The sequence below is a fragment of the Coregonus lavaretus genome, assembly GCF_964263955.1.
Source record: "Coregonus lavaretus genome assembly, contig: HAP1_SCAFFOLD_850, whole genome shotgun sequence".
NCBI classification, from domain to species: Eukaryota; Metazoa; Chordata; class Actinopteri; order Salmoniformes; family Salmonidae; genus Coregonus; species Coregonus lavaretus.
The window spans coordinates 126,202-145,348 of NW_028163490.1; the positions used below are offsets into that span (position 1 = coordinate 126,202).

Consider the following 19,147-nt stretch of genomic DNA (forward strand, 5'->3'; position numbering starts at 1 on the left):
AGGGAGATAAATGCTGCTGACCCTTTATACGCTGACCTAAGGACAGTTTAGTTTTCTCCTCCCTAAGGGTTGAGGATAGGATATGGGGGAGGTAAAGCTGATCCTAAATCTGTGCCTATGGGCCAGAAATCTATACAGGCCATCTCTGAGGTCACACACACACCTGCACGCAAGCACACACACACATATACACACACACTTGCCCACACTCACACACACACACACACCAACACACCCACACACACCCACGGTTCCATTCCACAAGGCTAATGCTACACTTGGCAGGACTACAAGCAACAACTGAGAGAGCGAGGGAGGGAGGGAGGGAGGGGGGGGGGATTGGTGCGGTGCAAGGGAGCGAGGTAGGGAGAGAGAGAGGATGCGAGAGAGGGTGGTATTGAATCAGTGTGGTGCAAGGGAGCGAGGTAGCGAAGGAGGGAGAGAGGGAGGTAGGGAGAAGGGAGGGATGGAGGGAGGTGTAGTATTGAATGGTTGCAGTGCTAGAGAGAGTGGAAGGAGGGAGGGAAAGAGGAGAGGGAGGGAGGAGAGGAGAGGTGGTATTGAATCTGTGTGGCGCAAGGTAGGGAGGGAGTGAGGGAGTGAGGAGAGGAGGGGTGAATCGGTGGGTTGCTAGAGAGAATGGAAGCAGGGAGCGAGCGAGGGAGGAGTGCAGTGCCAGGTTTCCCCCTCCAGACATTTCCTCTCTGTCTCCCTTCTATCTCTCATCTCCAATTCTCCTTCGTTTTCTCTCCTTCTCTCTTTCTCCTCTCTTCTCCTTCTCCCTCTCCCTCTCCCGCCATTTCCGTTACATTCCATCTTTCCTGTCCACACACAGTATAGTCAAGATGGCATGAAAGAAAGAGTGAAAAGTGAGGGATACTCATACGAGAGGGAGGAAGAATGATAAGAGAAGCTAGGATGTATGACTGTATTTTTCTCTCTCATTCCTCTTTCTTCTACTGTATAATAAAGGTGTTAGCTCACTGATGACAACCTCTCAATTCAATTCAATTCAATTTAAGGGCTTTATTGGCATGGGAAACGTGTGTTAACATTGCCAAAGCAAGTGAAGTAGATAGTAAACAAAAGTGAAATAAACAATAAATATTAACAGTAAACATTACACTCAGAAGTTTCAAAAGACTAAAGACATTTCAAATGTCATATTATGTATATATACAGTGTTGTAACAATGTGCAAATAGTCTCTCTCTCTGTCCACACACAGTGTGGGCTAGAAGACAGCGTGAAAGAACAAGTGAAACGGGATGTCTAAAAGAGAGAGAAAGAACAGATGTCTTTCATTCCTCCTTCTTCCACTGTATAATAAAGGTGTTAGCTCAATGATGATAACCTCTCTCTCTCTATCTCTGTCCACACACAGTGTAGGCTAGAAGACAGCATGAAAGACAGCTCTAAAAGAGAGAGAAAGAACGGATGTCCCTCATTCCTTCTTCTATAATAAAGGTGCTAGGTCAACGATAATAGACCCATGATGAAAACCTTGTCTTGCTCTGAACAGTGCACACAAACCCACTCTGTCAATGCTCAGCGTTTTCCAACAACACAAAAGGCTGAATGTGGTTGAGAATAATGTTCAGGTGGGCCTGTAACACAAAGGGCCATGGCTATGGTGTCTGGTATGCTCTTCCATCCCTACTGTAGAGGGGAATCCCAACAACCATTTAGAAATGTTGCCGTCTCAAGTAGAGAACAGATTGTATTTTCTAAACATGAACCAACAGTACAGTATAGACCAGGGGTACTCAACTCTTACCCTATGAGGTCCAGAGCCTGACGTTTTTCTGTTCTACCTGATAATTCATTGCACACACCTGGTGTACCAGGTCTAAATCAGTCCCTGATTAGAGGGGAACAATTAAACAATGCAGTGGAACTGGCTTCCAGGTCCAGAGTTGAGTTTGAGTGGTATAGACTATGGTGCCAGCCAGCCAGGTGCACATTTCTACAGTAAAGAGGAAATGTTGACAACAGATCAGGAACAGATTGGCTTCTCTGAACGTGAACCAATAACTGCAATATCAATGTACTATGGTGCCAGGTACCAATGATGCACATCTTTAATAGTCAAGATAGGAAACGTTGGAAACTGACAGATATAGAACCAATAGACAACAGAAGGCTTTTCAACTGACAGATACAGTGGGGGAAAAAAGTATTTAGTCAGCCACCAATTGTGCAAGTTCTCCCACTTAAAAAGATGAGAGAGGCCTGTAATTTTCATAATAGGTACACGTCAACTATGACAGGCAAAATGAGAAGAAAAAACATCCAGAAAATCACATTGTAGGATTTTTTATGAATTTATTTGCAAATTATATGTTGGAAAATAAGTATTTGGTCAATAACAAAAGTTTCTCAATATTTTGTTATATACCCTTTGTTGGCAATGACACAGGGCAAACGTTTTCTGTAAGTCTTCATAAGGTTTTCACACACTGTTGCTGATATTTTGGCCCATTCCTCCATGCAGATCTCCTCTAGAGCAGTGATGTTTTGGGGCTGTCGCTGGGCAACACGGACTTTCAACTCCCTCCAAAGATTTTCTATGGGGTTGAGATCTGGAGACTGGCTAGGCCACTCCAGGACCTTGGAATGCTTCTTACGAAGCCACTCCTTCGTTGCCCGGGCGGTGTGTTTGGGATCATTGTCATGCTGAAAGACCCAGCCACGTTTCATCTTCAATGCCCTTGCTGATGGAAGGAGGTTTTCACTCAAAATCTCACGATACATGGCCCCATTTATTATTTCCTTTACACGGATCAGTCGTCCTGGTCCCTTTGCAGAAAAACAGCCCCAAAGCATGATGTTTCCACCCCCATGCTTCACAGTAGGTATGGTGTTCTTTGGATGCAACTCAGCATTCTTTGTCCTCCAAACACGACGAGTTGAGTTTTTACCAAAAGGTTCTATTTTGGTTTCATCTGACCATATGACATTCTCCCAATCCTCTTCTGGATCATCCAAATGCACTCTAGCAAACTTCAGATGGGCCTGGACATGTACTGGCTTAAGCAGGGGGACACGTCTGGCACTGCAGGATTTGAGTCCCTGGCGGCGTAGTGTGTTACTGATGGTAGGCTTTGTTACTTTGGTCCCAGCTCTCTGCAGGTCATTCACTAGGTCCCCCCGTGTGGTTCTGGGATTTTTGCTGACCGTTCTTGTGATCATTTTGACCCCACGGGGTGAGATCTTGTGTGGAGCCCCAGATCGAGGGAGATTATCAGTGGTCTTGTATGTCTTCCATTTCCTAATAATTGCTCCCACAGTTGATTTCTTCAAACCAAGCTGCTTACCTATTGCAGATTCAGTCTCCCCAGCCTGGTGCAGGTCTGCAATTTTGTTTCTGGTGTCCTTTGACAGCTCTTTGGTCTTGGCCATAGTGGAGTTTGGAGTGTGACTGTTTGAGGTTGTGGACAGGTGTCTTTTATACTGATAACAAGTTCAAACAGGTGCCATTAATACAGGTAACGAGTAGAGGACAGATGAGCCTCTTAAAGAAGAAGTTACAGGTCTGTGAGAGCCAGAAATCTTGCTTGTTTGTAGGTGACCAAATACTTATTTTCCACCATAATTTGCAAATAAATTCATTAAAAATCCTACAATGTGATTTACTGGAAATTTTTTCCTCAATTTGTCTGTCATAGTTGACGTGTACCTATGATGGAAATTACAGGCCTCTCTCATCTTTTTAAGTGGGAGAACTTGCACAATTGGTGGCTGACTAAATACTTTTTTTCCCCACTGTATAGAACCAATAGACAACAGAAGGCTTTTCAACTGACAGATATAGAACCAATAGGCAACAGAAGGCTTTTCAACTGACAGATATAGAACCAATAGGCAACAGAAGGCTTTTCTGAACATGCACCACTTTATACTGTATATTGTATCTACAGCCTGGTGCCAGGTCCCAAAGGTTCTCATCAGAGGGCAGGAAATGTTGCAGTTAAAGAGGAAGTGTTGCAGTTAAAGAGGAAGTGTTGCAGTTAGAGAGGAAATGTTGCAGTTAGAGAGGAAATGTTGCAGTTAGAGAGGAAATGTTACAGTTAAAGAGGAAGTGTTGCAGTTAGAAAGGAAATGTTGCAGTTAGAGAGGAAATGTTGCAGTTAAAGAGGAAGTGTTGCAGTTAGAAAGGAAATGTTGCAGTTAGAGAGGAAGTGTTGCAGTTAGATAGAAAATGTTGCAGACTCATAGAGAACCGATGGAGAACAGATTGCCTTCTCTGAAAGTGACCCAATAACTCAGTACTATATACAGTACAGTAAAACTACGGTGCCAGGTAGCAAAGATGGAAGCTGCGCGTCCCTAACTAGAGGGTAAATGTTACAAACTGACATACAGTAGAGAACAGATAGGAAACAGATTGTGTTCTCTGAACGTGACCCAATAACTCAGTATATCTATGATTGTGGTGCCAGCTACCAAAGGTGTACAGATCACACTCCCTACAGAGAAGAGGAAATGTTGCAGACACATACACACACACAAAACACACACACACACACACACACACACACACACACACACACACACAGCACTCGTTGAGAACAGATAGAGGACTGATAAACAGACAGAGAACAGACTGCCTCTTCTGAATGTGAATCAAATAACCAATGACCCGCTGGTATCCCAGTGGCCATCACCATGGCGACAAGGCCAGCCCGCCAATCAAACTGGGCAGAGGTTCAACACAGACAGTAGTAGACAGTGTCATTATTTGTCGAATAGCGGATATCAAATGAGGAAGAGAGGAATGATGTTGTTCTTTCCAGCAGTTGGTTTGTTTATCTAAAAACGCCTTCTTCATAGATTACAGTGAACACACACACACACACACACACACACACACACACACAGCATCTCTAGGGTGGGAAAAAGCCCCATTGGAATGCTGCCTTGAGATATTTGAAATGCTCTAAGGGCCGCACATGAAGGAAACCCAAACATTTGGTTTGGAATCTCTTGGAGGCCTCCGGACTGGTAAACAACCAGTGTGTGTCAGTGTGTGTGTGAGTGAGTGAGTGTGTAAGGGGCACTGCCACAGTCTGCTTCGTTGTGGCACTCTGATCACTCTCTCGGATTAGCTGGCAACATACTCATACGCACACACTTGGTGGCACAGACACCAGCCACCATTATTGCTGAGGAGGGCAGTGCAGAAATCAACAGAAAAGCTCATTGTTGGTTGTCATGACAATGGGGGGGAGGGGGGCAATAGAACACAGACTGGGAGGCAAATTGAGTTTGAGAATATTATACATAGTCGCCACGCCAATTTAGCGCTGTCCTGGGAGACCTCACACAAACACACACATACACACGCACACACAAACATGCATGCAAACGCACACACACACAGAATGTGGGCCTGTATACAGACGAGACATTCTGTCGACTTGGTCCTAACCAGAACCCCAAGGGGACAATGGCTGCTTACTAAGCAATACACACAAAGCCTGAACTGTTCTGACTCCTGTCCTAAGTGTGTGTGTGTTCCTCTCTTCTCCAATATCAACGACCATGCAGATGTCGCCATTCCCATTGTATCGAATAGTGGTCAATGACCCAAAGGGCCAACTAGGCGGCCATTTTGTGCCGACACAGCATCAGCAATAGATATGGCTCCTCCTGGCGTCCAATCAGATATGAGAAGTCCATTGTCTTAATTGGTTGGGCTATCAAATCAAAATAATCTAAAAGGGTGATAGGTTACATCCCATGACTATAAACACACCACACCACACCACACACACACACACACACCACACACACAGACACACCACACACACAGACACACCACACACACACACACACACACAGACACACACACACACACACACACACACTTATGCTGCTTTCACATAGAATTTACGGTATTTTGGAAACAGGATGGACCTGAGCTCAATTTCGAGTCTCATAGCAAAGGGTCTGAATACTTATGTAAATAAGGTATTTCTGTTTTGTTTTATTATACATTTGCAAACATTTCTAAAAACCTGTTTTCGCTTTGTCATTATGGGGTATTTAATTGAATTTATCAATTTTAGAATAAGGCTGTAACGTAACAAAATGTGGAAAAAGGGAAGGGGTCTGAATACTTTCCAAATGCACTGTATATGCCAACAGTGTGTAACAATGCCTAATTTATCATAACAGATAACGAATCCTAATTGCTAAATTGCCTCATATTTTTATTCAGTCAATAAAAAAAAAAGTGCCATTTAAGATTCATTTATTGAAACTGTAATATCAACTAGTTATATTATATCGTGGAACACAATCTTCAAAAAGGTAGTAGCCTCAGCAGTGTGGTGCTTGCTTGTAGGAGCCTGGCTGTGTAATAAATAAAATACATAAACATAAATTGGTGTAATGGCATAGCCTTGTTTTGTTATTTTAGCAGACAAGACACTCTTATTTCCCGAGCCCTTATCACAGTCAAGACACCTAGTTTATAGTAAAACAACATGTAATACAACAGAATAGTGCGAAGTGATTCGCATCTCACATCTGGAACAGTTATTCTCAGAGTGATCATTTGAAACAGGGCTCAATTTGGCAAGTTGAAAGACACATTTTTCAGAGTTACAAATCAAAATCTGTCTTCTTTTCGATATACAGACGTTGGATCTAGTTTAATATGCCTGTTCCTTCGAATTTTCTAAATGGATTAACAATTCTACATTGAACAGTGCATGGGAATGAATTACAGCCATTTATTTGGTGAGAAGGGCTTAATGATTCTGATGAAAATAGGCTCTTTGTCTTTATCAAACTAATGTTTTTGCATATTTTCAGTGTGGAACCTGTCTATGTTTAGGGAGGTAATAGACTAGGCTAACCAATTCTAAATGCAACTAGCAGATCGCAAAGCAGGGTTGTCACTAACGTTAGTTCCCACAGCCACACAACCATAAACCCTGCACGTTTCTACATTATCACTTCTCAAAATCTTTTTTAAACCTATTAAACCTAGCCCTTAACCCTAACCTTAACCACACTGTTAACCTTATGCCTAACCCTAACCTTAAATTAAGACTTAAAAGCACTTTTTTGTTTTCATGATTTTTTACGACATAGCCAATTTGGACTTTGTGGATGTGACAACCGCAAAGTAAACTAAGTGGAAAATGACCAAATTACTCCAAAACTACACCTCATTGTTCGAACACATATTTCCCTACTTCAGTCAATGAGTCCATTTAAAATTTGTGATGAAACTGTCGTAATTTGGCTTGTGTATCCCATCAGTTAGGTTCGTTTTTATAGGCATTTATTTCTGTAGGCGCACACAGAACGCGTGTGTAGAGGGAGCGGTTGGAACGCAATTGAGTGAGTGAGACACGGAGGGGAAAGGGAATGTAGGAAGCAGAACCAAAGATTTTTATAACAGATTTGTGACGCTTGGCTTGGTTTCTTTTTTGTTGTGTCCCGCAAATGCACATGTACAAATAGAACACTCGAGTCAAAGCAAATTAACGTTGTCTTCCAAGACAAAATTTCGACCAAATAGTTTTACAGTATAAAAAAAAAAGAAAAGTGATCTCTGGTTAAATATCGAGTTTTGACGTCAGTTCGAGTACTCGAGTCCTCTTACCCATCCCTACCATCCAGCGCTTAGTGGTGGGCTATGCTATGCGAAGAGATGGGCGAAGTGACATGCCTTGCAAAGTTTAGAACTGTCAGTAGGATGGTTAATGGGCGCTGCCTAGCAACCATCAAGAGTTTAAGAGCATAGTGCGTGCCGATGCCACCTCAGCATTACAGCTCCGTTTCATACTAAGCCGTAGGCAGAACTTTTACCCAAATGATTAGGCTTCTAGGTCGTTTGGTGGAAATAAAAGTTTCAGCTTTGATAACAGAAATAACTTTTCAGATTTAACAAAAGGCGGAAAAAAGTTGGCGGTATGATCAAGTTGGCGGAAAAACGTTTAAGTATGAAAGGGATAACACACGCATGCACGCACGCACAAACACGCACACACACCCTAGCTAGCACACACTCATTATATGAAAGCATGTCATTTATTGGTGGTTTCAATAGTCTGAGGAAGCATCTTCTCCTGCAGATGAAGGAAAGGAAACAAGGAAGGGACAAGGAAGCCTCTTTAGACTATTGAGATGCAGCCCAGCCTCTGTCACCTCATTTAAACTGCAGACCAGGCAGGCCCTGTTCTGCCCAGAACACCCATAGATTTCCATTGCTGACCCCACAGTGTCTGTCTGACTGACCTGTTTCAATCACTTCCTCTGTTCCTGTTTCTCTGAGTCACAGGCTTTACAGAGACCAGTGGAAACTAATAAGGTTGTGGCCCAAATACCACCCCATTCCATATACTGCGCACTACTTTTGACCAGCACTCTATGGCAGGGGTTCCCAACCTTTTTTCCACAGGGCCCCCTTTTTCACATTAGAAAAATTGAAAATAGAAATAGAAGAGTTGGCTACAGCATGGGAAAGACAGTCAGCCTCTCTTGCTCTCTCCCTCTCTCCCTTTATAGCCTTCTCTCTCTCTCTCTCTCTCTCTGCTCCCCCTCCCTCTCCTTCTTTCCTCTCTTTCTCTCTCTGTCCTATAATATAATAATATATAATATAATAAAATATGCCATTTAGCAGACGCTTTTATCCAAAGCAACTTACAGTCATGTGTGCATACATTTTTACCTCTCAGTACATCACTGACCGTGCCTTTCCCCCTTTCATCTGTGTTGATCTTCCATTAGCCACCGTTAAGCTAGCTCTATAGTGACTCATCATTAGAACATCACCCAACAAGAGTCTTCCATTAGCCACCGTTAAGCTAGCTCTATAGTGATTCATCATTAGAACATCACCCAACAAGAGTCTTCCATTAGCCACCGTTAAGCTAGCTCTATAGTGACTCATCATTAGAACATCACCCAACAAGAGTCTTCCATTAGCCACCGCTAAGCTAGCTCTGCAGTGACTCATCATTAGAACATCCCCCAACAAGAGTCTTCCATTAGCCACCGCTAAGCTAGCTCTGCAGTGACTCATCATTAGAACATCCCCCAACAAGAGTCTTCCATTAGCCACCGCTAAGCTAGCTCTGCAGTGTGTGTGTGGTTCAGTGTGCAGGTGAGACAGATCTCAGGAGAAGGCCAGGTGCTAAGAGAGAGAGGTTATGGTTAGATGAGAGTGTGTGTTTGTATGGATGGAAAAGGGGTTTTTGTGCAATGGCGTGTGTGTAGGGGCGTGGGTTGTGATTAGGGAGTGTGTGTGTGTGTGCGTGTGTGTTTTTTGTGTATGTATGGCATGGAAAAGTCAGTGGAATGCACACACTCCTCTACTCTCATCCATAATTTAACTGCACCAGTCAGTAAGGCCTCTCTCTCTCTCTCTCTCTCTCTCTCTCTCTCGTCGGAGTGCATGCTGGGAGTGAGTCGTGAAGCAGGAGTGATTATGAGAGCCACTGGAATTCTTTTCACTCTATTGGGTTTCGGTGTGTGTATATATATATATATATATTAGTTTAGTTGTTTTAAGGTTATCTTGTCTAACTATCACTAAGCACGTATAGGGGTGGCGGGATCGTTGAGGTTGTTTTTCGCGAGGGCACAACCAGCGGGTGGGGCTGGTTGCAATGGCCACTCGCAGAGGTTTGTAGTTTGAAAAACTTAGTCGGCGGCATGGAGTAAAGATTCCTGCTGTGGCAGGGTGTTACGTGGAAGAATGTAGCTTAGCAGTGGGTGCTATCATTGGGTATGATAGCATAAAATCAGCCTCAAGGATGAATAGCGCTGTAGCGATATTCTTAAATTCCATTGAAAAGGTGAATACGATAGTTGAGAGTGGTGTTGTGTTGCGGGAGACACAGACGTTGGTATTTCCTCTTATGAATCCGGTTATACTTTCTAACGTGCCACCATTTGTTAGAGATGAAGTGTTGGAGCGAGAGTTCTCGTCATGGTCAACTTGTATCTACAATAAAGAAGATTCTTTTTGGATGCAAATCTCCTTTGCTGAAACATGTCTTGTCTCATAGGAGACAAGTGCATATGATTTTAAAGAAGGACACTGACGAACTGAATTTAGCATTCAGTTTTAAGATTGATGGATTTGATTATGTCTTCTACGCTTCTACTGAATCAATGAAATGCTTTGGCTGTGGATGAGAGGGGCATTTGGTACGTTATTGTCCCAAGAACGAGCGCGCAGAGCCCGGTAGCAGCTCTAGTGCTGGTGCAGCTAATGCACCACCGCGAAGGAATGAACATTCTAAGGGTGCAGGGGAAGGGAGAAGGTGGGCAGATGTGGTTGGAAAAGTAGGAAAGGAAAGCAGTGTGGCTACGGGGGCAATTGTGGTAGATCAGAACAAAGAGGGAGGGGAAACAGTCGGTGAGATTGCGACTGCGGTCGCTGAGGTGGTGCTGGAAAATGAAATTGGAGGTCAAGAGGAGATTGAAATAATGGAAAAGGAAGCAGCTGTTTTCAAAGTACCGAGGAGTAAGAGGAAGAATTTAAGGGGTGGTGAAGGGTCTAATTCTAAGAGGAAGGTAGAGATTGATAAATCAGTTGAGGATAAACAGGTTGTAGAGATGGTGGAGTTTTCTTCTGGGGAGGATAGCGAGAGTGAGTCATCTGACGCGTCACAACAAAATAGTGAGATAAATGGGGTGGAAGGGAGGTACAGGATTGAGAAGGTACGTCAATTTCTGAATTTGACAAATTCTGAATTTGACAAAAGGGAAGAAATATATGCAGGATTATAATGTTAAATATTTTTTTCCTGAAAGTGAATTGTTTATTGAATCAGCAAAGTTTCTGATGTCAAAAATAACAGGGGGAGGTTTGACAAACCCTGAAATTGCTAGACTCAAGAAAGTGGTCACGAGAGTGAAAAGTGATGTAAATTCTAAAGGAAATTAAAGAGTTTAGTCGCAGCCTTAACTCTGTAAAGAGATGTGGTTTCTGTGTCTTCCTCTGTATTTTTTTTCCATCCATGAGTAGTTTTAAGATTTCTTCTTTAAACGTAAATGGGGCAAGAGACGTTAAAAAAAGAGCCATAGTGTATGAGTTAATTAGGGGAAAGGGAAGTGACATACGTTTTCTACAAGAAACGCATAGTAATATGGAAAATGAAGTTATGTGGCAACACGAGTGGGGGGGGGGGGGGGGGGGCAGTGGTGTGTAGTCATAAAAACTCAAAAAGTGGGGGTGTGGCCATCTTGTTCTCAAAAGGGTTTTTGCCTTTGTCATATGAGGTTGAAGAGGTAGTTGAGGGGAGGTTATTAAAAGTTAGAGCGAGGTATGAAAACATCACTATGTGTCTGATAAATGTATATGCCCCAGTGGTGGCAGTTGAGAGGGTATGTTTTTTAGAAACATTATCAAATACCATTGAGAAATGTAATACTGAAGATTATTTATTTATTGCTGGGGATTTTAACTGCACAGTCAGTGATTTAGATAGAAATCACAAAGAACCTCATATAGCCTCAAGGACTTTTTAAAAACGCCTCATTGTAACACATGAACTGTGTGATATTTGGCGGAGTCAACATGGAGGCACGAGACAGTACACCTGGGCCCATGTGAGAGAGAACACCATGTCCATGGCCAGGTTAGATAGGTTTTATTGTTTTAAGCATCAATCTCAGGTCTGTAAATCAAGTGTGATAACCCCAGTGGGATTTTCTGATCATTGTTTAATAACACAGGTGGTGTTCATTAATGCTGTAAAACCCAAAAGCGCATACTGGCATTTTAATATACGTTTATTGAGTGATAGTCACTTCAGGAAATGTTTTAGTTTTTTCTGGGAGAGGTGGAGGTCTCAAAAGGCCAGTTTTGTATCCCTTCAACAGTGGTGGGATATAGGGAAAATCCAGATTCAACAATTCTGTAATCAATACACGAGGAATGTCACCAAAGACATCACCAGATCAATGAAAGCCCTAGAGTCTGAAATAGTAGAACTCCTGACGTTGGTTGAGACCACAGGAGATCGAGGCCGTACTCAGGCCCTCAAGAGGAAAAAAGCTGCATTGGCAGACCTGCTGGGTATCAAAGCACAGGGGGCATTGGTGAGAAGTAAGTTTCAGGGAATATCTGAAATGGATGCCTCATCCAAATTTTTCTTTGGTTTAGAGAAAAAGAATGGACAAAGAATAATTATTCATTGTCTCAAATCAGCTGTTGGACAGGAGCTAACTAGTCCTAGTGAAATTAGAAAGAGGGCAGTAGAGTTCTATGCTGATCTCTACAAGTGTGAGTACAAAGAGGATAAAACAATGACACAGCAGTTCCTTGATGGGCTCCCACAGGTGGCTGCAGAAGCTCAGGTTGAGCTAGAGCAACCATTGTCTTTGCAGGAGCTATACACTGCATTAAAAGGCATGGAAATGGAAGGGCACCAGGCATTGATGGGCTTCCTGTTTACTTTTTAGTATTTTTGGGCTATGTTGGGAGAGGATTGGCTAGCAGTAGTTAATGATAGTTTGACCGGAGGGTTGCTACCGATAAGCTGCAGAAGGGCTGTCCTCACCCTACTGCCAAAAAGGGGTCACCCTAGGGAGGTGAAGAACTGGAGGCCAGTGGCTTTATTGTGCACTAATTATAAGATCCTGCCAAAGGCTTTGTCCAAAAGGCTGAGGGAGGTGATGGGGCAAATCATACGGACCAGTCCTACTGTGTTCCTGGCAGGCAGATAGGGGATAACATTTCTCTGATTCTGGATTTTGTGGACGTCTCTAGGGCTATTGGGTTGGATGCTGGTCTAATTTCAATTGATCAGGAAAAGGCATTTGACCGAGTTGAACATCAATACTTATGGCACACTTTTGAGGTGTTTGGTTTCAGCTCTGGTTTTATTGCCATGATAAGGGTGATATATGGTGACATTGAAAGTGTATTGAAAGTTAACGGTGGCTTGAGTGCTCCTTTTAAAGTGTGTAGAGGTATTAGGCAGGGATGTTCTTTGTCGGGAATGTTATATGCCATTGCTATAGAGCCACTACTAAATAGCATTAGAAGTCGCATTGAAGGGGTGTACCTTTCAGAGGATATTCCTCCTATTCGTCTCTCAGCCTATGCTGATGTAGTTATTTTAGTGAAAAATCAAGCGGAGGTGGATAGTTTGAGTCTAATGGTTGATCGTTTTAGGGGAATATCCTCTGCAAAGGTAAACTGGGAAAAAAGTTGTGCTTTACAGATTGGAGAATGGTCTGGAGGGATCATGGCTTTGCCAGGGGGGCTGGAATGGTGTAAGGGAGGTTTTAAGTATCTTGGAGTGTACCTAGGAGATGAGGGGACAATGGGGAAAAAAATGGAATGGGGTGGTTCAAATGGTGGAAGGGAGGATGAGGAGATGGCGTTGGTTGTTATCTCGTATGTCCTATAGGGGGCACACTATTATAGTTAACAATGTGGTTGCCTCTTAACAATGTGGTTGCCTCTGCACTGTGGCATCGGTTGTCAGTTTTAGAGCCACCATCTGGCCTTCTGGCTAAGATACAGGCAATTATTGTAGATTTATTTTGGGATAAATATCATTGGGTTCCACAAGTGTTTTGTATTTGTCAAAAAAAGAGGAGGGGGGGACAAGGTCTTGTACATCTTGCTAGTAAGGCTGCTGCTTTCCGGTTTCAGTTTATTCAAAGGTTGCTTTATGGTCCGGAAAATGTGGTTTGGAGAGTGGTGGCAGGTTTTGTATTACAGCAGGTTGGGGGATTAGGTTTAAAGAAGGCTTTATTTTTGGTTGATAGTAGCCAGATTTCTAGGGAGGGAATACCTCCATTTTACAGAGGCCTTCTAAGGGTGTGGAGCATAATGAAGGTGTCCAGACGCACTTCAGCGGATCAGTGCATTGGCTGTTGGAGGAACCTCTGGTGTATGGGGCAAGACTGGATTGTGCAACTGCAGCTGTTCCACATTTCTCCAAGATTCTGGTGAAGGGCAAAATCATCACCTTAAAACAGTTAATGGCCATGGCTTGGCCCGCGTTAATGGATGGAAGACGGGTGGCTGAACATTTGGGGGTGAGGTCGGAAAGGATTGTCGGACAACTGCTGGGAAGCTGCAGGAAGGCTCTGTCAGCAGAAGAGTGGGGTATGCTTAATAGTCACAAGAAGAAGGTACAAGATGAATACGTTTCATTTCCAAGACTAGGGATTACACCCAATATCCCAGAGTCAGAAAGAAAGGCGTCATTACTGGATTTGAGAGGGTTGGAAGAAGTGGGTTTGGATGAGGTGAATGGGAAATACTTATATAGGGGGTGTGTCAAGGTGTTGAATAAAGATACATTGAAAAATAGAAAAGACACTCCATGGAGGGTGAAATTGGCCATTGATGACAAGGTAAAGCCAGCATGGAGAGCACTGAACAAGCCTCCGTTACAAAAGGGTACTGGTGATATGCAATGGAGGGTTTTGCATGGCATCATTGAAGTTAATGCTTTTGTATCTGTTAATAACTCAGATGTTGGAGATGGATGTCCTTTTTGTAATATAAGAGAAACAATTTTTCACTGTTTTATGGAGTGTGAGAGGATAAAACCTCTCTTGGAAATGCTGGAGTCTTTGTTTAAAGCTGTAGGGGAGATTTTCAATAACACTATTTTTATTTTGGGGTTTCAATATAGTAAGCAACAGAAAAGAAAATGTCAACTGTTACATTTTATTTTGGGACAAGCTAAGGGTCAATTGTACTGAGTAGGAAACATAAGATAGACACGGGATATGGGCAGGATGTAAGATGTGTTTTTAAAGGATTGGTGAAAGTGAGAATAAAAGTGGATTTTGAGTTCTTCTTGGCAGTAAACTATTTCCCATTGTTTGAGGAGAAGTGGGCTTACGAAGGAGCGGTTTGTTTTGTGGAGGAGGGGAAACTATTTTTTGTTGATGAAATTAGTTGAATGTATATATATGCTTTTTTGTATTTTCATTTAATTTATTTTTTAATTTAGGAATGACATTTGTTGTTTCATTTCTGAAAAGGCAGTGTGCCATTATTTGTGTTAACACTTGGTTTTATAAAATCTCCCTCTCTCTCTCTCTCTCTCTCTCCAGTCCTATCTGACATCATCGCCATAGGGATGGGAACGCCGGACAATCCATTTTCCCATAATCCCCCACACTGTCTTGGTCCCTAGAACAACTTATTGGATGACTAAGACATTGTCATATCATCTTTTATATTAAATGGATTCACAGTTTCCCACACATCATCACTTTCTTCTTCTTCTCCTCCTTCAACACCAGCCATCCCTCCCTCCTTCCCTCCTCCTTTTCTTCATTCAATCCCCTCAATTACCTTCATTACCCCCATTACAGTTGAAAAGGAGGAGAAGGAATCAGGATAACTGTCTGGCTGCTTTACTGCATATCTTGCTGACGTTAGACCGTTAGCGTGTTGGCGCTCTGCATTGGGTTTGTGTGGGTTTTTTAGCTGAGTCATGCCAGCCAGGGGTTAAATATTAGAGGTAGGGATATTGACTGGGTTTGGAGACAAAGACAGGTGAGGCGGCACAGTGTGTGTGTGTGTGTGTGTGTGTGTGTGTGTGTGTGTGTGTGTGTGTGTGTGTGTGGTGCTTTGACGGTAAACAATGGTCGAGACACATTTTCTTATCATCTGTCCAGAGGTGTGTCATTATATTCCAGACAAAACACTAATGCTGTCTGTCTAGATTTATCATCATCTTTCTCATCTCTCTTCCTCATGCTCTCTCTCTCTTGCTCTCTCTTGCTCTCTCTCGCTCTCTCCACCTGCTGAGCAGTGAATGGCTGCTATAGTGCTGACTGAGGCCTCAATTCTCTCTCCCTCTCTTCCTTTTCTCCCTCTCATCTCTCTCTCTCTCTCTCTCCCTTTCTCTCTAACTCTCTTTCTCTCCCTCTCATCTCTCTCTCTCCCTTTCTTTCTCTCTCTAACTCTCTCTTTCTCTCTCTGCTCAAGTAGATGTCGTTCAGACAATGGCGTGTATTCATGGATGCCTAGGGAAGCCAGGCTTCCCAAAGAAAAAAACATATCAAATAATTTATCTTTAGTCTCTCTATGTTTCATAAGGGAAGCCAGTTTGGATTTGGCTTCACTCCAATCAAATCGCATCGAGAGCATACGTCATTGACAGAACCTCATTGTGCATCTCCTTGTGTTGCCATCCTCTATCTAAAATTGGATGGCGATAGGGATTTGGACTTGTGGTTTTACTTAATTCTCCGTATTGGCCAATGATTATAACGGTGATTCTGATCCAACCATTAATTCATACATTGTACCCCTGGCCTGAGAGAATGGAAGTTCAATATGTAGCTAGATGTAGAAGGCTAATGTTAACTAGCCAACGTTGCCCATGAAAGGAAGTTAGGCTAGTGGGCAAGGATTTAGCCCGGTAGCCTAGGACAACAAAAAATAAAAGAGTGATAGACCATTTCTTCAACATTAAAGAGAGGAGGATGGCATTGGCGTTTCTCTACAAGTAGAGTGAGTCAACATGTTTTTTCTACTTGCATGAATGTGCACGCACACACAAAACACACCCACACAGAAATCAGAACCATTGACAGCCACATAATTTATATACTGAACAAAACTATAAACGCAACATGCAACAATTTCAAAGATTTTACTGAGTTAGTGTTCACATAAGGAAATCGAAACAATCAATTGAAATAAATTCATTAGGCCCTAATCTATGGATTTCACATGAGTGGGAATACAGATATGCATCTGTTGGTCACAGATACCTTAAAAAAAAGTACGGGTGTGGCTCAGAAAACCAGTCAGTATCTGGTGTGACCACCATTTGCCTCATGCAGTGCGAATCATCTCCTACGCATAGAGTTGATCAGGCTGTTGATTGTGGCCTGTGGAATGTTGTCCCACTCCACTTCAATGGCTGAGCGAAGTTGCTGAATATTGGTGGGAACTGGAACACGCTGTCGTACACGTCGATCCAGAGCATCCCAAAAATGCTGACGTGTGACATGTCTGGTGAGTATGCAGGCCATGGAAGAACTGGGACACTTTCAGCTTCCAGGAATTGTGTACAGACCCTTGCGACATGGTGCTGTGCAGTATCATGCTGAAACATGAGGTGATAACAGCGGATGAATGGCACGACAATGGGCCTCAGGATCTCGTCACTGCATCTCTGTGCATTCAAATTGCAATCGATAAAATGCAATTGTGTTCATTGTCCATAGCTTGTCGTACACGTCAATCCAGAGCATCCCAAACATGCTCAACGGATGACATGTCTGGTGAGTATGCAGGCCATGGAAGAACAGGGACATTTTCAGCTTTGGTTCAGAACATTAAATTCTCTGGCAATAGCTCTGGTGGACATTCCTGCAGTCAGCATGCCAATTGCATGCTCCCTCAAAACATGAGCCATCTGTGGCATTGTGTTGTGTGACAAAACTGCACATTTTAGAGTGGCCTTTTATAAGTTGCACCTGTGTAATGATCATGCTGTTTAATCAGCTTCTTGATATGCTACACCTGTCAGGTGGATGGATTATCTTGGCAAAGGAGAAATGCTCACTAAAAGGGATGTAAACAAATTTGTGCACACAATTTGAGAGAAATAAGCTTTTTGTGCATATGGAAACATTTCTGGGATCTTTTATTTCAGCTCATGAAACATGTTACTAACACTTTATATGTTGCGTTTATATTTTTGTTCAGTGTAGCTTACGTTGATTGGAATAAATAAATGTTGGTATATTTTAGTTGTCACTGTATTAGACTAAGCATAGGTGATTTGATTATGTTAAAATGTTGAAGTTGAAATGGTGCTGGAATAGTGGAGGCAGCTCCTGTTTTTTTTTGCGACTTGCGGTAACTCTCAGTGGTTCTAAATCAATAGTTGTTTACTGGTCTGAAAATGTCAGAAGCATTAACTTGCTTGACCATGCTGTAGGTCATATTACTGTTTGTTACACGCAAAATGCTTTGTGGACCTCACCGGACAGATGTTGCTCTCCCGTTTTGTGATGAAACAAAGGTGTGGTTGAATTTATTCTGCCACTGTGTCTTATTGTCTCGGCCTTAGGCCTATACAGTGCTATGAAAAAGTATTTGCCCCCTTTCTAATTTTCTCTACTTTTGCATATTTGTGATACTGAATGTTATCAGATCTTCAACCAAAACCTAATATTAGATAAAGGGAACATAAGTGGACAAATAACACAACAATTACATATTTATTTCATAAACAAAGTTATGCAACACCCAATTCCCCTGTGTGAAAAAGTAATTGCCCCCTTACACTCAATAACTGGTTGTGCCACCTTTAGCTGCAATGACTCCAACCAAATGCTTCCTGTAGTTGTTGATCAGTCTCTCACATCGCTGTGTTGGAATTTTGGCCCACTCTTCCATGCAGAACTGCTTTAACTCAGTGATGTGTGGGTTTTCAAGCATGAACTGCTCGTTTCAAGTCCTGCCACAACATCTCAATTGGGATTAGGTCTGGACTTTGACTAGGCCATTCCAAAACTTCAAATTTGTTGCTTTTTAGCAATTTTCATGTAGACTTGATTGTGTGTTTTGGATCATTGTCTTGCTGCATGACCCAGCTGCGCTTCAGCTTCAGCTCACAGACGGATGGTCTGACATTCTCCTGTAGAATTCTCTGATACAGAGCAGAATTCATGGTTCCCTCTATTAAGGCAAGTCGTCCAGGTCCTGAGGCAGCAAAGCATCCCCAAACCATCACACCACCACCACCATGCTTGACCTTTGGTATGATGTTCTTACTGTGGAATGCAGAGTTTGGATTTCGCCAGGCATTACTGGAACCATGTCGTCGAAAAGTTATACTTTTGAATCATCTGTCCATAGAACGTTCTTCCAAGAGTCTTGATGATCATCCAGGTGCTTTTTGGCAAACTTGAATCAACTTTTTGGACGGGAAGGGTCCCATTTATTAGAAAGGGGGCAAATACTTTTTCATAGCACTGTATATCACGTTATCAAGGCATATGAACTAACCGATTATAGAGCGAACAACGCAATTATCACAACACATAGGTTGTAATATGGCATTTATTTCTGGCTTGGCTTCCCCAGTGATTTTACCCATGCACCTCTACTGCGTTCAGATGTAATTACCCCTAGTCAGACAAACAGACAGACAAAGACATTCAAGGACGAGTGT

The 19,147-nt window shown here is 42.6% G+C and overlaps 1 protein-coding gene across 1 annotated transcript in view; it reads right to left on the reverse strand.

Annotated features, from left to right (window-relative positions):
- Positions 1 to 19,147, reverse strand: part of LOC311118067 (beta-1,4-mannosyl-glycoprotein 4-beta-N-acetylglucosaminyltransferase-like) — a gene marked incomplete at its 3' end in the record, with an annotated part of 78,522 nt that overhangs the window by 23,656 nt on the left and 35,719 nt on the right. The window lies entirely within an intron of this gene.